This window comes from Halichoerus grypus, chromosome X (genome assembly GCF_964656455.1).
Source record: "Halichoerus grypus chromosome X, mHalGry1.hap1.1, whole genome shotgun sequence".
In the NCBI taxonomy this organism is placed as follows: domain Eukaryota; kingdom Metazoa; phylum Chordata; class Mammalia; order Carnivora; family Phocidae; genus Halichoerus; species Halichoerus grypus.
This window is the reverse complement of record NC_135727.1, coordinates 56,733,464-56,751,146: the sequence shown is the minus strand read 5'-3', so window position 1 is coordinate 56,751,146 and position 17,683 is coordinate 56,733,464. Positions and strand designations below refer to the sequence as shown.

General features: G+C 35.8%; 1 protein-coding gene and 1 non-coding gene across 6 annotated transcripts in view; both read left to right on the top strand.

Annotated features, from left to right (window-relative positions):
* The window catches only part of DACH2 (dachshund family transcription factor 2), an 890,246-nt gene that overhangs the window by 353,774 nt on the left and 518,789 nt on the right, over window positions 1-17,683 (top strand). The window lies entirely within an intron of this gene.
* Window positions 16,743-16,846, top strand: LOC118529273 (U6 spliceosomal RNA). Its single transcript, XR_004914033.1, has one exon. It is a non-coding gene; the product is annotated as a U6 spliceosomal RNA (small nuclear RNA).

Below are 17,683 nucleotides of genomic sequence, written 5' to 3'. Positions count from 1 at the left end.
TTGTTATGATATAGTGCCCTCCTTTATCTCTTGTTACATTCTTTGTTTTAAAGTCTAGTTTGTCCCACATAAGTATTGTTACTCTGGCTTTCTTTTGACATTCATTTGTGGGATAAAAATTTCTTCATCTCTTCACTTTCTATCTGCAGGTGTATTTAGGTCTGAAATGAATCTCTTATCAGCAGAAGATAGATGGGTCTTTTTTTTTTTTTTTTTTTTTTTAATCCATTCTGACTCCCTATGTCTTGTTTGGAACATTTAGTTCATTTGTATTCAAAGTAATTATTGATAGATATGTGTTTAGTGCCATTTTATTACTTGTTTTGTCATTGTTTCTGGAGATTTTCTCTGATCCTCTCTTGTCTTTGTCAATTTTGGTCTCTCCTTTTCACTCAAAGAGTCCCCTTTAATATTTCTTGCAGGGCTGTTGTAGTGGTCATAAATTCCTTTAGTTCTTGTTTGTCTGGGAAACTTTTTATCTCACCTTCTTTCCTGAATGATAGTGTTGCTGGATAGGGTATTGTTGGCTGCGTATTTTTCCCTTTCAGTACTTTGACTATATCATGCCTTTCTCTTCTGTCTTTCCAAGTTTCTGTTGAGATATTTCCAGGCAGCCTTATGGGCTTTTCTTTGTAAGTTAACGACCTCTTTTTTTTTTTTTTTTTTGCTTCTTTAATTTTTTTTGTTTGTTTATCACTGTATTTTGTAAGTTTAATTACAATATGTCTTGGTGTTGGCCTGCTTTTGTTGATTTTGATGGGAGTTCTTTGTTCCTCTTGACTCTGCATGACTTTTTGTTCCCCAGATTAGGGAAGTTTTCAGCTATTTTTTCATCAAATATATTTTCTACCCCCTTTCTCTGTCTTCTTCATTTTGGACTCCTATAATACAAATGTTACTACATTTGATGTAGTTACTGATTTCCCTAAGTGTATCCTCATGTTGCATAATTTTCTCTCTTTTATTTAGTTTCATTATTTCCCATTATTTTGTCTTTTATGTCACAATTTTCCCCCCTGCTTCTTCCAGCATCCTGTTAATTGCATCAAACTTGTTTCTAATCTCATTTATTGCATTCTTCATTTCTGGTTGATTCTTTTTAAACTCTTTTGTCTCTGTGGTAAGGGTCTATTTCATGTCTTGTACTCTTTTCTTAAGTCCAGTTAGTATCCTTCTGATTATTGCTTTAAATTCTCCATCTTTCTTGTAACTTATACCTGTTTCACCTAGAACTCTGGCCATGACTTTACTTTGTTTTCATTTGGGATAAATTCCTCTGTCTTTGCATTTATCTAAGTCTCTGCTTTCTTCTCTGTATTAGAAAAGCCAGTTATGTCTGCTGCTCTGGAAAGTAATGACCTTAGGAAGATGAGTTCCTGTAGTGCCCAGGATCTGGCACTTCAGGGAATGCCTCTAGTGTGTGTTACCTGCACTGTGATGTTGTGTTTTGGCTGCTCTATCCTTCAGGCCAGTTGTCTGCAGAGGTCCATATTGCTAGCTGTCAATGATTTCTGATCCCTTGCATGAATGTGGTGCATTTTAAATAGGTGAGCTTTGATCTGCTTATTAAATGAGACTTATCACCTCTTCTACCAGAACTAAGGCCTTCAGAACTCTCTGGTTGGCTGTGGTGGCGTGGACAAGAGTTTTTGCTTGTCTTCTGGGGGAGGGTTCCTCTGGGCTGGGACTGAGGCAAGCTTGACTGAGAAGGGTAGTTCAGCTTGAGCTTAGGAAGGTAGGGCTTGGTCTAAACAAGTAGGCAGCCAGTGTTGGTGCTGGGTTGCTTCCTGCAGGTGGCTCTGTGTTTATGCTGAGGAGGGAGGGAGTTAAATTGTGCCAGCCAGCAGCTTTGTTCCTGGAGAGGCATCTCCATAAATGCTACCTCTCAGGGACATGTCCAAGAAGAGAGAATAATCTCCCCCCTGTGTGCCCCTGTTGTTCTTCAAATTGCTGTTTCCACACTGTCTGCTTCTGAGCTGTTTTCCTGCGTTCTCTCTAGGAACAGGGCAGTACCCTCCAGGTGTATCTCAGTCAAGCCTGCTGACCTTAATAATTCTAGACTTTAAGTCCTGCTGGTTGTAGGAACTCACAAAATTCATCCCTACTCATTTTCCACGCCATGGCTTTGAAGACATGTTCCCTTTGTGTGTTCTCCTCTGTGCTACACCCCCCTACCCTTCTCGGTGACTGTGGCTTCCTCCCCTCTGCAGCACCCAAGATTCCTTTCTCCCCTAAACCATGTCTCTGCACTTCTTAACCTCTTCAATGTGCCTCTTCTCTCCCTTTTATTGTGGAGTTTGTTCTGTGAGTCTTCAGGTTGATTTCTGGGGTATTTAGGGTGGTTTGATAGTTATCTAGTGTTCATGGGCCCAGAGGATCCTAGGGTTCTCCTATTCTGCTGCCTTCTTCCTCCAATGTCCCAGTGAGTACCTTTATGATGATTACTTTAAATTCTGCATGAAGCATATTACTTATTTCTCTTTGGCTAGATCTCCTGCTGTGATTTTTTGTGTTCTTTCATTTGAAAAATATTCCTCTGTCTCTTCATTCTGTTTACTTCTCTCTTTGTGTTTCTTTGTGTTAAGGAAGTTAGCTTTGTCTTCTGCTCTTGAAAGTAGTGGCTTTATGAAGAAGAGTTCCTGTAGTGCCCTACCATGCAGTATCCCCTGTTCACCAGAACCTGCCACTTCATGAGAGTTTGCTATGTATGTTGCTTGTGTTGTGCTATTGTGTCTGAGTCACTTTTCCTTTCAGTCCAGATGTCTGCACTGACTTTGCCTGTTATGAGTTGTGTTTGCTCTCTGTGATGTTAGTGAGATCCAGGCAGGCTGGCTTTGTTGGGGCATGACAGCAGAAAGGCTCGGGGTTGGGGTGCCAGTGTTAGGAAAATTCACAATGAGCTGTTAGTCCTAGGTGATTCCCTGAGCACAGCAGCTGGGCACATGGTGCACAGTAGGCCAGGGTCCCATAGCCTTTTGTGCACAGTGGCTAGGCCCAGTGTCTGCACCTGGTGGCAGGTTGTGCCATGTGGCATCTGTGTGCTTGGTGGCTGGGCATAGAGTGCAGTGGTTGAAGAAAGCCACATCTGTGTGCAGCAGCTGGGTGGGATGTGCAGCATTAACAAAAATTATGCTGAGCCTAGGGCCGAGTCCAGGAGGCTTGGAGTGGGGGAGCCCTCAAGAGAACTTGTGGGCATGGCACTCTGCCAGCAGTTTGGGTAGCGAGTGTCTCTGCAGCACTGCATCTGCAGGTAGCTTTGTGATTATGCTGTGAGTTGGGGGATAAAAATGGTGACTGACTGCCAGCTCCTTTGTTCCCAGAGAAGTTTCCCCAACATGCATTGAAATCTGTATAAACAGATCTCCCTCCCATTGTGCAAGCTGTCCTTTCTATGTTGTCTCTTCTTGAGCTGTTTTCTTTTTAATGATGGAGAACTGGCTAACACTTGTCCTCATGGCTCACCCAATGTTGATTCCACTGACTTTTAAAGCTCCAGCCTCCAAGTTCCACTGTTTATAAAAACTCACAGAATTCACCCCTCTGGTTTTCAAGGCTAGATGTTAGGGGGATTTGTGTTTCCTGTGTGGGCTCCCTGGTTCTTCTCCCTCTCTGGGACAGCAGTTCCCTCCCTCCTGCAGGCAGCTCCCGATCACCATTTCTGTCCTTCCTAATCTCTCTGTTGTGGCTTCTTCTCTACATTAGTTGTGGAGTTTGTTTTGCTAGTCTTTGGATTGCTGTCTGGTTTATTGACTTGGATATGACTGATATCTAGTTGTAAATATAGGATGGGATGAGCTTAGGGTCCTCTTACTCTGCCATCTTCCTGGCACCCCTCTGAGAATTTGAATAGTTTTTTACATTTCTCTTTGATGTATTTTTGTATAAAACAAATATTTTCCTTAGAATAGAGCACATTCCTTCCTTGAAAGTAATGTTTTGGTTGTCATATTTTTGCATTACATTGACACAAAAGAAGAATGCATATGGTGAAATCAGTGCAGATGATGGACACAGAATACAAAACTGAAATTAGAAAGTCAGTTGGCATCATATGATTTTCATTGCAATGAGAATATTTTTGCAAGAGGGGATTTGCACACATATTGTTCACCTAATTAATACACTCTTTATTCCTTTTTGCAAATAAATGCACAAGTCTGCAATTTCCATGAAGAACTGTAGAATGCCTATGTATCATTGCAAACTATTTCTTATCACAATGGTTATATATACACACACATATATGTTTATGTATATATACACACACATATGTATATTTACATAGTATATATTTTTAAATGGTATTTAGATGTCTTGTTCATTTATGGAGCTGGCAGGAAATGCTTGGTAATGGTGCAACAAAGCCAAGATTAACTGAAAAATAACTACTTTAAATCCTCAATTAAACATATTTCCCTGTAGAATTCTATTTATCTTTAAGGAGGACATGGCATGATAATATAATTCAAGAAATACCTTGAAATCAGTACTCATTTCACTTCAATTTTATTTGCTCACTGCATCTCTAGTATGGCACAATGGTTAATTATGTCCAGAGTAATGACTGTAAGCTATAGCAAGACTTCTGCTCATCTGAGAAAAATCCTATTTTGTTATAAGCTTGTATTTACAAAACTAAGAAATTGTTCAAACATATTTTGGAAGGATATTAAAACACAGGACTTTAAAAACTATTTAAATTGCCACTTTTGAGCAGATTCTGATGGTAAAGCTCAGTTACAGACATTAACCATAATATCCTATTCCTTGAACCATCCTGTTAATTATTGTACTTTGAGAAACATGTTAACTATCTTTCAGCCCATTATATATCTATAATTATATTTTCATGTGTATAATATTCAAAGAACTATACTGGGCATTGTAGGAATATATGTAGGCACAGAATCAGTTCCTCCTTGCCTCTTGATGAATCTAGTGGGAGAAATAACACATGATTTTATGTATTTATTACTTAAATAAAAGGGAAGAAGTGCAAATGCCTTAAGACAGGTATAGATAAAGATTGGGGATAGCAGCAGAGAGGTCATAGAGGGATGAATAGCTTTTGGCTATTAAGAACAGGAAGACCTACAATGAATTAAAATGACTGAAAGTCCAAGTCTCTTAAAAAAAAAAGAGAAATGTATACTATTTTTAAAAGGTTTTATTTATTTGAGAGAGAGAGAGAGCACACGAGTGGGGGGACATTCCTAAGTAGTCCACATTCAAATACCATAGATTATGACAGATACCTATAGGCTCCTTGAAGTAAGGGGCACCAGATCCAATGAAATTGGCCATAATTTTGACAACATAAAAGAGCTATGTATATAATATTGTAGGATATCAAGTTGATGTCTTAAGCCTTCCCTGCCCTGACTTGATTCCTTTTGTCTTTTTTTGTTTATTAACATATAACGTATTATTTGTTTCAGGGTTAGTGATTCATCAGTCTTACACAATTCACAGTGCTTACCATAGTACATACCCTCCCCGATGTCCATCACCCAGCCACGCCATCCCTGCCACCCCCCTCCACTCCAGCAACCCTCGGTTTGTTTCCTGAGATTAAGAGTCTCTTATGGTTTGCTCGCTCTTTGGTTTCATCCTGTTTCATTTTTCCCTCCCTTCCCCTATGATCCTCTGTCTTGTTTCTCAAATTCCTCATATCAGTGAGATCATATGATACTTGTCTTTCTCTGATTGACTTATTTCACTTAGCATGATACCCTCTAGTTCCATCCACATCATTGTAAATGGCAAGATTTCATTTTTTTAATGGCTGGATAATATTCCATTGTGTGTGTGTGTGTGTGTGTGTGTGTGTGTGTTTATCACATCTTCTTTGTCCATTCATCTGTTGATGGACATCTTGGCTCTTTCCATAGTTTGGCAATTGTGGACATTGCTGCTATAAACACTGGAGTGCACATACCCCTTTGGATCACTACATTTGTATCTTTGGGGTAAATACCCAGTAGTGCAATTGCTGGGTTGTATGATAGCTCTATTTTCAACTTTTTGAGGAACCTCCATATTGTTTTCCAGAATGGCTGCACCAGCTTGCATTCCCACCAACAGTGTAGGAGGGTTCTCCTTTCTCCACATCCTCGCCAACATCTGTCGTTTCCTGACTTGTTAATTTTAGCCATTCTGACTGGTGTGAGGTGGTATCTTACTGAGGTTTTGATTTGGATTTCCCTGATGTCGAGTGATGTTGAGCACTTTTTCATGTGTCTGTTGGCCATTTGGATGTCTTCCTTGCAGATGTGTCTGTTTATGTCTTCTGCCAATTTCTTGATTGGATTATTTGTTCTTTGCGTGTTAAGTTTGATAAGTTCTTTATAGATTTTGGATACTAGCCCTTTATCTGATATGTCATTTGCAAATATCTTCTCCCATTCTGTCGGTTGTCTCTTGGTTTTGATGACTGTTTCCTGTGCTGTGTAAAAGCTTTTTATCTTGATGAAGTCCCAATAGTTCATTTTTGCCCTTATTTCCCTTGCCTTTGATGATGTTTCTAGGAAGATGTTGCTGCAGCTGAGGTCGAAGAAGTTGCTGCCTGTGTTCTCCTCAAGGATTTTAAGGGATTCCTGTCTCACATTTAGGTCTTTCCACCATTTAGAGTCTATTTTTGTGTGTGGTGTAAGGAAATGGTCCAGTTTCATTCTTCGGCATGTGGCTGTCCAATTTTCCCAACACTATTTGTTGAAGAGACTGTCTTTTTTCCATTGGACATTCTTTCCTGCTTTGTCAAAGATTAGTTGACCATAGAGTTGAGGGTCCATGTCTGGGCTCTCTGATTCTGTTCCATTGATCTATGTGTCTGTTTTTGTGCCAGTACCATACTGTTTGATGATTACAGCTTTGTAATAGAGCTTGAAGTCCAAAATTGTGATGCCACTGGCTTGCTTTTCTTTTTCAACATTCCTCTGGCTATTCAGGGTCCTTTCTGGTTCCATACAAATTTTAGGATTATTTGTTCCATTGTGTGAAAAAAGTTGATGGTATTTTGATAGGGATTGCATTAAATGTGTAGATTGCTCTAGGTAGCATAGACATTTTCACAATATTTGTTCTTCCAATCCATGAGCGTGGAATGTTTTTCCATTTCTTTGTGTCTTCCTCAATTTCTTTCATGAGTATTCTATAGTTTTCTGAGTACAGATTCTTTGCCTCTTTGGTTAGATTTATTCCTAGGTACCTTATGGTTTTGGGTGCAATTGTAAATGGGATCGACTCCTTAATTTCTCTTTCTTCTGTCTTGTTGTTGATGTATAGAACTGCCACTGATTTCTGTGCATTGATTTTATATCCTGCCACTTTACTGAATTCCTGTATGAGTTCGAGCAGTTTTGGGGTGGAGTCTTTTGGGTTTTCCACATAAAGTATCCTATCATCTGCAAAGAGTGAGAGTTTCACTTCTTCTTTGCTGATTTGGATGCCTTTTATTTCTTTTTGTTGTCTGATTGCTGAAGCTAGGACTTCTTGTACTATGTTGAATAGCAGTGGTGATAGTGGACATCCCTGCTGTGTTCCTGACCTTAGGGGGAAAGCTCTCAGTTTTTCCCCATGGAGAATATTCTCTGTGGGCTTTTCATAGATGGCTTTTATGATATTGAAATATGTACCTTCTATTCCTACACTGTGAAGGGTTTTAATCAAAAAATGATGCTGTACTTTGTCAAATGCTTTCTCTGCATCTATTGAGAGGATCATATGGTTCTTGTTCTTTCTTTTATTAATGTATTGTAACACATTGATTGATTTGTGGATGTTGAACCAACCTTGCAGCCCAGGAATAAATCCCACTTGGTCGTGGTAAATAATCCTTTTAATGTACTGTTGGATCCTACTGGCTACTATTTTGGTGAGAATTTTTGCATTCATGTTCATCGGGGATATTGGTCTGTAGTTCTCTTTTTTGGTGGGGTCTTTGTCTGGTTTTGGGATCAAGGTAATGCTGGCCTCATAAAATGAGTTTGGAAGTTTTCCTTCCATTTCTATTTTTTGGCACAGTTTCAGAAGAATTGGTATTAATTCTTTAAATGTTTGGTAGAATTTCCCTGGGAAGCCATCTGGCCCTGGGCTCTTGTTTGTTGGGAGATTTTTGATTACTGCTTCAATTTCCTTACTGGTTATGGGTCTGTTCAGGTTTTCTATTTCTTCCTGGTTCAGTTTTGGTAGTTCATATGTCCCTAGGAATATATCCATTTCTTCCAGATTATCTATTTTGCTGGCATATAGTTGCTCATAATATGTTTTTATAATTGTTTGTATTTCTTTGGTGTTTTTAGTGATCTCTCCTCTTTTATTCATGATTTTATTTATTTGGGTCCTGAAATGGACAGATCATCTAAGCAAAAGTTCAACAAGGAAATAAGAGCTTTAAATGACACACTGGACCAGATGGACTTCACAGATATAATCAGAACATTCCATCCCAAAACAACAGAATAAACATTCTTCTCTAGTGCACATGGAACATTCTCCAGAATAGATCAAGTCCTGGGTCACAAATCAGGTCTCAACTGGTACCAAAAGTTTGGGATCATTCCATGCATATTTTTGGACCACAAAGCTTTGAAACTGGAACTCAATCACAAGAGGAAAGTTGGAAAGAACTTCAGATTCATGGAGGCTAAAGAGCATCCTACTAAAGAATGAATGGGTCAACCAGGAAATTAAAGAATTTAAAAAAATCATGAAAGCAAATGAAAATGAAAACACAACTGTTCAAAATATTTGGGATGCAGCAAAGGCGGTCCTAAGAAGAAAGCATATAGCAATACAAGCTTTTCTCAAGAAACAAGAAAGGTCTCAAATACACAACCTAACCCTACACCTAAAGGAGTTGGAAAAAGAACAGCAAATAAAACCTAAATCGAGCAGGAGGAGAGAAATAATAAAGATCAGAGCAGAAATCAATGAAATAGAAACCAAAAAACAGTAGAACAGGTCAACAGAGCTAGGAGCTGGTTCTTTGAATAAGATTAATAAGATTAATAAGATTGATAAACCCCTGGCCAGACTTATCAAGAGGAAAAGAGAAAGGACCCAAACAAATAAAATCCTTTTGTCTTTTAAGAGATGGTTTAGAATATTTATTACCTCAGAAAGAGTTTTCCATTTTTAATTTGAATAGAAGTTTTGCTTTAATATATTCCTTTTCAGTGTTTTTTCAGGACAGACGACCTAAAGAGCTTTGCAGTTGGGGCTGTCTATATAGTTGAATACAAATATGGGATAATATATTTGTTTTGCCTATATGTCATTGATTTCCTATATAATGATTCTTGAAGGTAACCATGAAGACCTTGAGAGATACATTTTATTTTGCTAATTTGGGGCAAGAGGTTTGGAGGGGTTGAAGACTGTGCTATGTTGTTCCACACAGCTGTGCAATCTAAATGTAAAGCTAATATTGCAGACAAAAGTACATGAGTGAATTGTTGGATGGTAGAAGTGGGGTAGGTACTTTACAATGATAGATTATAGTTAATGGACCTTCTTCAAGGTTATACGGCTGTTGTCATGTTACTTTTTACATGTTGGGGAAACTGGCATCAGATACCTAATATTGTTTTTTGTTATCAGCAAACAGAAGTGATTATAAAATTCCAGTTCTGCTTAAGAATGAAAAATATGGATTGTTTTGGGTAATATGACATTTTAACAATATTAATTCTTCCAATCCATGAGCATAAAATATCTTTACTTGTTTGTGTCATCTTCAATTTCTTTCATCAGTGTTTTATGATTTTTGGACTACAGATAGTGGTCTTTCACCTCTTTGGTTAAGTTTATTCTTAGGTATTTTATTCCTTTTGGTTCAATTGTAAATGATGTTTTTTAAATTTCTCTTTCTGCTACTTCATTATTAGTGTATATAAATGTTACTAATTTCTGGTTATTAATTTTGTATTCTGCCACTTTATTTAACTTGTTTATTATTTCTAGTAGTTTTTTGATGGACTCTTTAGGATTTTCTGTGTATAGTCTCATGTCATCTGAAAGTAGTGACAGTTTAACTTCTTCTTTACCAATATAGATGCCTCTTATTTCTTTTTCTTGTCTTAGTGCTGTGGCTAGGACTTCCAGTACAATGTTGAATAAAAGTGGTGAGAGTGGGCATTCCTGTTTTGTTCCTGACCTTAGAGGGAATGCTCTTATTTTTTCAGCATTGGGTATGATGTTAGCTGTGGGTTTTTCATATATGGTTTTTATTATGTTGAGGTATGTTCCTTCTAACCCCACTTTGTTAATTTTTTTATCATGAATGGATGTTGATTCTTGTCAAATGCTTTTTCTGCATCTATTGAAATGATCATATGATTTTTACCCTTCATTTTGTTGATGTGGTGTAAGATGTTGATTGATTTCCAAAGATTCAATGCAATCCCTATCAAAATGCCACAGCATTTTTCACAAAACTAGAACAAATAATAGTAAAATTTGTATATAACCACAGAAGACCCCAAATAGCCAAAGCAATCCTGAGAAAGAAGAACAAAGCTGGAGGTATCACAATACCAGATTTCAAGATATGCTACAAATCTGTAGTAATCAAAACAGCATGGTATTGGCACAAAAATGTACACATTCAATGGAACGGAAGAGAGAGCCCATAAATAAACCTATGATTATAAGGTCAATTGATCTATGACAAAGGAGGAAAGACTATGCAATGAGAAAAAGACAGTCTCTTCAATAAATCGTGCTGAGAAAACTGGACAGCTATATGTTAAAGAATGAAACTGGGCCACTTTCTAACACTATACACAAAAATAAAGTCAACATGGATTAAAGACCTACACATGAGACATGAACCCAAAATCCTGGAAGGCAGCACAGGTAGTAATTTCTCTGATGTTGGCCATGGCAATATTTTTCTAGATCTGTCTCCTAAGGCAAGAAAATAAAATAAAAAAAAATAAACTATTGGGACTACAGCAATATCAAAAACTAATGATGCTATCTTGGCCAATTGAATTTAAATAAAAAAAAAAGCTTTTGTACAGTGAAGCAAACCATCAACAAAACTATAAGGCAACATACTGAATGGGAGAAGATATTTGCAAACTATATAACTGATAAGGGGTTCATGTCCAAATTATATAAAGAACTTATACAACTTAACACTAAGAAACAATACAATTAAAAAATGAGCAGAGGACTTGAATAGACATTTTTCCAAAGAAGATTGAGAGATGACCAACAAACACATGAAAAAATGCTCAACATAACTAATCAGGAAAATGCAAATCAAAACCACAATGGGATATCACCCTACACCAGTTAGAATGGCTAAAATCAAAATGACAAGAAATAACAAGTGTTGGTAATGATGTGGAGAAAAGGGAACACTTGTGCACTGTTAGTAGGAATGTAAACTGGTATAGCCACTGTGGAAAACAGTATGGAGGTTCCTCAAAAAATTAAAAATAGAAACACCATATGATCCAATAATTCCACTACTGGGTATTTACCCATAGAAAATGAAAACCCTAATTCAAAAATATATATGCACTCCTATGCTTATTGCAACATTATTTACAATAGCCAATATATGGATGCAACCTGTGTCCATCAGTAAGTGAATGGATAAAGAAAATGTGTAATATATATAAACAGAATATTATGTAGCCATAGAGAAGATGAGATTGTGCCGTTGGGACAACATGAATGGACCTAGGGTGTTATGCTAAGTGAAATATATCAGACTGAGAAGTACAAACACTATATGATTGCACTCATATGTGAAATCTAAAAAAAAATAATGAAGAAAGGAAAAGCAGAATTAGACCTATAAGTACAGATAACAAACTGATGGTTGTCAGAGGGGAAGGGGGTAGGTGTTGGACAGAATGGATGAAGGGGTGAGGGAGATACAGGCTCTCGGTTATGGAATGAATAAATCACAGGAATAAGAAGCACAGCATAAGGAATACAGTCAATGATATTGTAATAGCGATGTAACAGGACAGATGGTAGCTACCCTTGTGTTAAACATAGTATAATGTATAAACTTGTCAAACCACTAAGTCGTACCCCTGAAATGAATGCAACATTGTATGTAAATTATACTCAAAGGAAATAAAAGAAAAATGTGAAAGAATTAACAGAGCAACCCTTGGTTACTGCATTCTTGTTTGGACAGTATCTTTAATCTAAAAATGTACAGTAACTGTTGAAAGGTTATGGGTCAAGTTTATCAGTGCTTGGATAATGATATAGAATAGAGTATAGGCAAAATACTAGGAAATACGCAAAGTCACTAATTTAAATTTTGGTGTGGAGTATTGTTGACTACAGTAATGTTCTATATACTTAAATATCATGTAGGGCACTCTCATTTTTATTTGGCTATATTTGAGACTTTGTAAAATATTCCTCATTTTATTTATCTTGTTATTTTTTTGTTATTATTTCTTGGCATACCATCTACCATTTGTCTTTATTCCATTTTTTTTTGCTTTTATTTAAGCTCAAGTTAGTTAACATATGGTGTATTATTAATTTCAGGGTAGAATTTAGTGATTCATCAGTTGCATATACCACCCAGTGCTCATTACATCAAGTGCCTTCCTTATTGCCCATCACACAATTACCCTACCCACCTCCCCTCCAGCAACCCTCAGTTTGTTCTCTATAGTTAAGAGTCTTTTATGGTTTGTCTCCCTTTCTGCTTTTATCTTATTTTATTTTTCCTTCCCTTCCTCTATGTTCATTTGTTTACCATGTGGCATGCATTCTACTAGGCTCTGATGATGTGGAAATGTGTATATATACATATTATTTGTGTGTGCATACAGTTTCCAAATTCTATATCTATACTGAGTGCTAATCAACAGTAAATATTAATAATTCAGTAAATATTTGCCATATCAAATAAATGAATTGAGATTTTTACTGCCTTATCCTCTAATTTTGACAATGGGAATTTACCAATATCTGTTTCCTACCTAATTTCTGTCTCTTTCTATCCTGACAGATGCTCTCAGTAAGTTAGAGATTAATAGATATTCTGATGTAACTCTTGATCTTATTTTGATTGAAACAGGGTTGTGGACAGCAAAATTGATAGGTGCTTATGGTGAGACTGTTGTTAAAAAAGTGCTAAAAAGGCTTCATATTTAGTTGTGCCTGGGGCAAGAATTATGACCTTCCTTAAAGTTATAATTTGGAAAAATACTTTGATTATTGTGCTTCTTTTAGCACAGTGTGGATTATCAGTAGATGTATTTGAGCAATTTTAATATCTCTATATTTTGATTGACATACTTTTTGTCATTTTCAATTATCTTCTTGCCCAAACAACATATGATAGAGTTTCACCATGGATAGAGCATTTATCTTTCTTGTTAGGTGATGTCTTTTCCAACAGAGAAGTTGTACAGCTAGTTATATGTCATATAATATCATATTCTGGAAGACAAATATTATACAGCATATTTATTGCATAAGTTAATTTTAGGGCACTTTTGTTATATATAAAATATGGAGAGGAAATAAAATGAAAATGCAGTGTGGAAGGATGTTCTGCTTAAAGTGCATGTTATATATCAAAAGACAAGATATTTTTGCACAGTGCTATAATTTAGTCATTAGTCTAACCCTTTGTTATTATCTAAAATAAGGATTTGAACTAAGCCAAATAATTATGTAAAAACTTAGTAAGCCTTACTAATTTGTAGAATCCAATCACCCATATTATTATCATTATTATTTTTACTAAACCACAAGCTGAGCTAGTTTTTTTTTTTTTTTTTTAATCCAATGATGTGGTTAGAACTGGAATTGAATTTATAGATTTTTTTCTATATCTATTGAACTGGAACAAAACTAATATACAAAATATTCTCTAAATTGAGTAGATATCTCATTCAGTTCATACATTCTCAGCATAAAATATTTTGCACTATCTCCATCCTTAAGATATGTTTAAAAATTGGGGCGCCTGGGTGGCTCAGACGGTTAAGTGCCTTCAGCTCAGGTCATGATCCCAGGGTCCTGGAATCAGGCCCAAGTCAGGCTCCCTGCTCAGCAGGAGCCTGCTTCTCCCTATCTTCCCAGCTCCTGCTCTCTCTATCTCTGTTGCTCGCTCTCAAATAAATAAATAAAATCCTTAAAAATAAACTTAGAACACTGAAAACATTGTGAGTTTTTCCACATTAATAATTTATTTATAATGAATGTTTGAGAGACTTTATTTCCTCTTTATTTCTGACTTACAATAGCTTTTAATTCATTAGTTACTTTTTAAAAAGTTTTTATTTAAATTCCGATTAGTTAACATACGGTGTGACATTAGTTTCAGGTGTAGAATCTAGTGATTCATCACTTACATAAAACACCCAGTGTTCATCACAAGTGCCTTCCTTAATATCCATCACCCATTTAACCCATCCCCGCACCCACCTCCCCTCCAGCAACCTTCAGTTTGTTCTCTATATTTAAGAGTCTGTTTTATGGTTTGCCTCTCTTTTTCCCACTATGTTCATCTGTTTTGTTTCTTAAATTCCACATACGAGTGAAATCATACAGTATTTGTCTTTCTGTGAATGACTTATTTCACTTAGTATAATACTATCTAGCTCCATCTACATTGTTGCAAATGGCAAGATTTCATTCTTTTTTATGGCTGAATAAATATGGCTGAATCACAGATTCAGATTCTTTATCCATTCATCAGTTGGTGACATTTGGGTTCTTTCCATAATTTGGCTATTGTTGATAATGCTGCTATAAACATTGGGGTGCATGTGCCCCTTCAATTCAGTATTTTGTATCCTTTGGGTAAATACCTAGAAGTGCAATTGCTTGGTCATAGTATTGTTCTATTTTCTAGTTTTTGAGTAACCTCCATACTGTTTTTCTAGAGTTTCTACCCCATTTTGCATTCTCACAGAGTGCAAGAGGTTTCTCCTTTCTCCATATCCTCACCAACATCTGCTGTTTCCTGTGTTGTTAATTTTAGCCATTCTGACAAGTGTGAAGTGATAGCTCATTGTAGTTTTCATTTGTATTTCCCTGATGATGAGTGATATTGAGCTTCTTTTCACATGTCATTGGCTATCTGTATGTCTTTTTGGGAAAAGTGTCTATTTATGTCTTCTGTCCATTTGACTGGAATATTTGTTTTTTGGGTGTTGAGTTTTATAAATTCTTTATATATTTTGGATAATAACCCTTTATCAGATATGTCATTTACAAATATCTTATCCCATTCCAAAGGTTGTCTTTTAGTTTTGTTGATTGTTTTCTTTATTGTGCAGCTTTTTATCTTGATGAAGTCCAATAGTTTAATTTTGCTTTTGTTTCCTTTGCCTCAGAAGACATATCTAGTAAGAATTTGCTACAGCTGACGTCAAAGAAGTTACTGCCTGTGTTCTCCTCTAGGATTTTGATGTTTTTAATTAATGTTTAGAATAATGAGTAACTTAGAATAGATTGATCTATATCTGGTAAAATGTCAGTCTTGTTATTTGGATTATGGCAGTTTTATTTATTAACAGAATTTGAATTCCCTTTGGTTTGAATTCTGCTATGGTTTTTCACCAAGGAAACATTTTCCTTTCTTTAAGAAATTAGGAATTTACCACGTAAGCATGAGAAATTAAAAACTGTTTTATAATCAATAAAACATATAATTCAATAAAACATTATTCAATATTAGGACTGTGTGCCTCTGAAACATAAAGAAACAACAACAAAGTTATTGGGGGTATAGCATTTAACTTTTTTTTTCCTGAAAGAAGGGAGAAATATGTCTTTCTTGAAGGGAGACATTTGGCAGGTATAATACATTACTCTTCACTTAGGGAAAGATATTATAAGACAATTTTTAGTTGTAAATAGCAGTTATGATTTAAGACCTGTGTTGTGTAAGGCAAAAGCATTATAGTGGTAAATGGTCACTGGCTGTTCAGTTATAGTAACCTTAAATTGTATGTATCCCTATTACACTGCCTTATTTAGAATAAAATATTTTAGATATTATTTGATCAGTTTAATTGTTATAATGAATAATTATTCTGAAAATATGTCTGTATACATTTTTTTCTGACTATAATACAACTACAGTTAGCTTTTCAATCATAATTAAAACTCACATAGGTTTAATAGGGTTTAGAAGTGGAAAATTTGAAGAAGACTTGAAGAACTTAACACTGAACGCTGGAATATTGGACACATTGTTAACTGAAACTGATAACCTGTGAGAGATTCTTTTGTTCAGAACCAAGCTCTAATATTTTTTCTCAGGGTTAAATTATAGTCAGGAGAATAATATTATACATGCACACTTAATATTTTGTCCTATAATACTATTTTCTCCCATTCCAGATAGTAAAAATTCTGCCTCTTATAAGGTTTTGCATTAAATTTATATGACAAAAGTAATATACACCTATTAGTATTATCTGTTAGGAGGAAAGCAGGATTTTGCAAGTTGAAATAAAAGACAAATACTATTTTCTTATAGAATAAATCCACTGTTATTGCTATCTTAACATTCTAGCTAATGTTCAGAAACAAACTAATACTCAATAGACTTTAAGATTGGCTAATGGTCAATATTATGTATATATATATATATATGCAGTTTATACTAAACTATCTGATCTGTGTACCATGGAATATAATAGATAACTAGAAATACAATGTTTATCTCACATATTCTTATTGGTCTTTTTCTGCTTTGAACATTAGGAGATTCTCAAGCTAGTTTTGATTTCGTGTTTTTTCCAGCAACGCACATACTGAAATTGGAGTGATGCAGAGAAAGATTTGCATGGCCCCTCTACAAGGCATGTACATTTATAAAGCGGTCTTCATATTTATCCTACTCATCTTTAAAGACCAGATCAAATGCCACCTCCTTTGATCTCCTCAGGTTGAATAGTTCTCTTTTGTGCTCCAAATGCATTTTTTTTCTCATTAAACTTTTGATTTAATGCGTCTCAAAATTCTGTAACAGATTTTTGGTCAAGTTGTTTCCATTAAAAAGTACTGATTTTAAAAGAGGGCACATTTTGAATGGAGCACTGGGTGTTATATGCAAACAATGAATCATGGAACACTACATCAAAAACTAATGATGTAATGTATGGTGATTAACATAACATAATAAAATAAAATTTAAAAAAAAGTACTGATTTTAAAAACTAATAATTTAAAACTGCCACACACACACAATAAAACAAATAGTCCGCAAAACATTCTCCTTTCCTTCCGGAGGTTTTACAATGCATTGTTATCATTAACCAGTCTTTTACTATTAAACTTAAATGGCCAATTGACACAAATAATTCTGAGACCGTTCTTCCACCACTGATTAAGACTGGGGTGGCAGGTATTGGGGATAATATTCATTTAGCCTTCTGAGCTTTCTGGGTAGACTTGGTGACCTTGCCAGCTCCAGCTGCCATCTTGTCCACTGCTTTGATGACACCCACAGCAACCGTCTGTATCATGTTACAAACAGCAAAATGGCCCAGAGGAGGATAGTCAGAGAAGCTCTCAACACACATAGCTTGCCAGGAACAATATCAACAATGGCAGAATCACCAGATTTCAAGAACCTGGGACCAAATGCATTGTTTATGTCAGTACTTTAGTCATTAGTAAATGTGTATATCTTTCTTATTAGACTTTGAGCTCTGACCATGTGTAATGT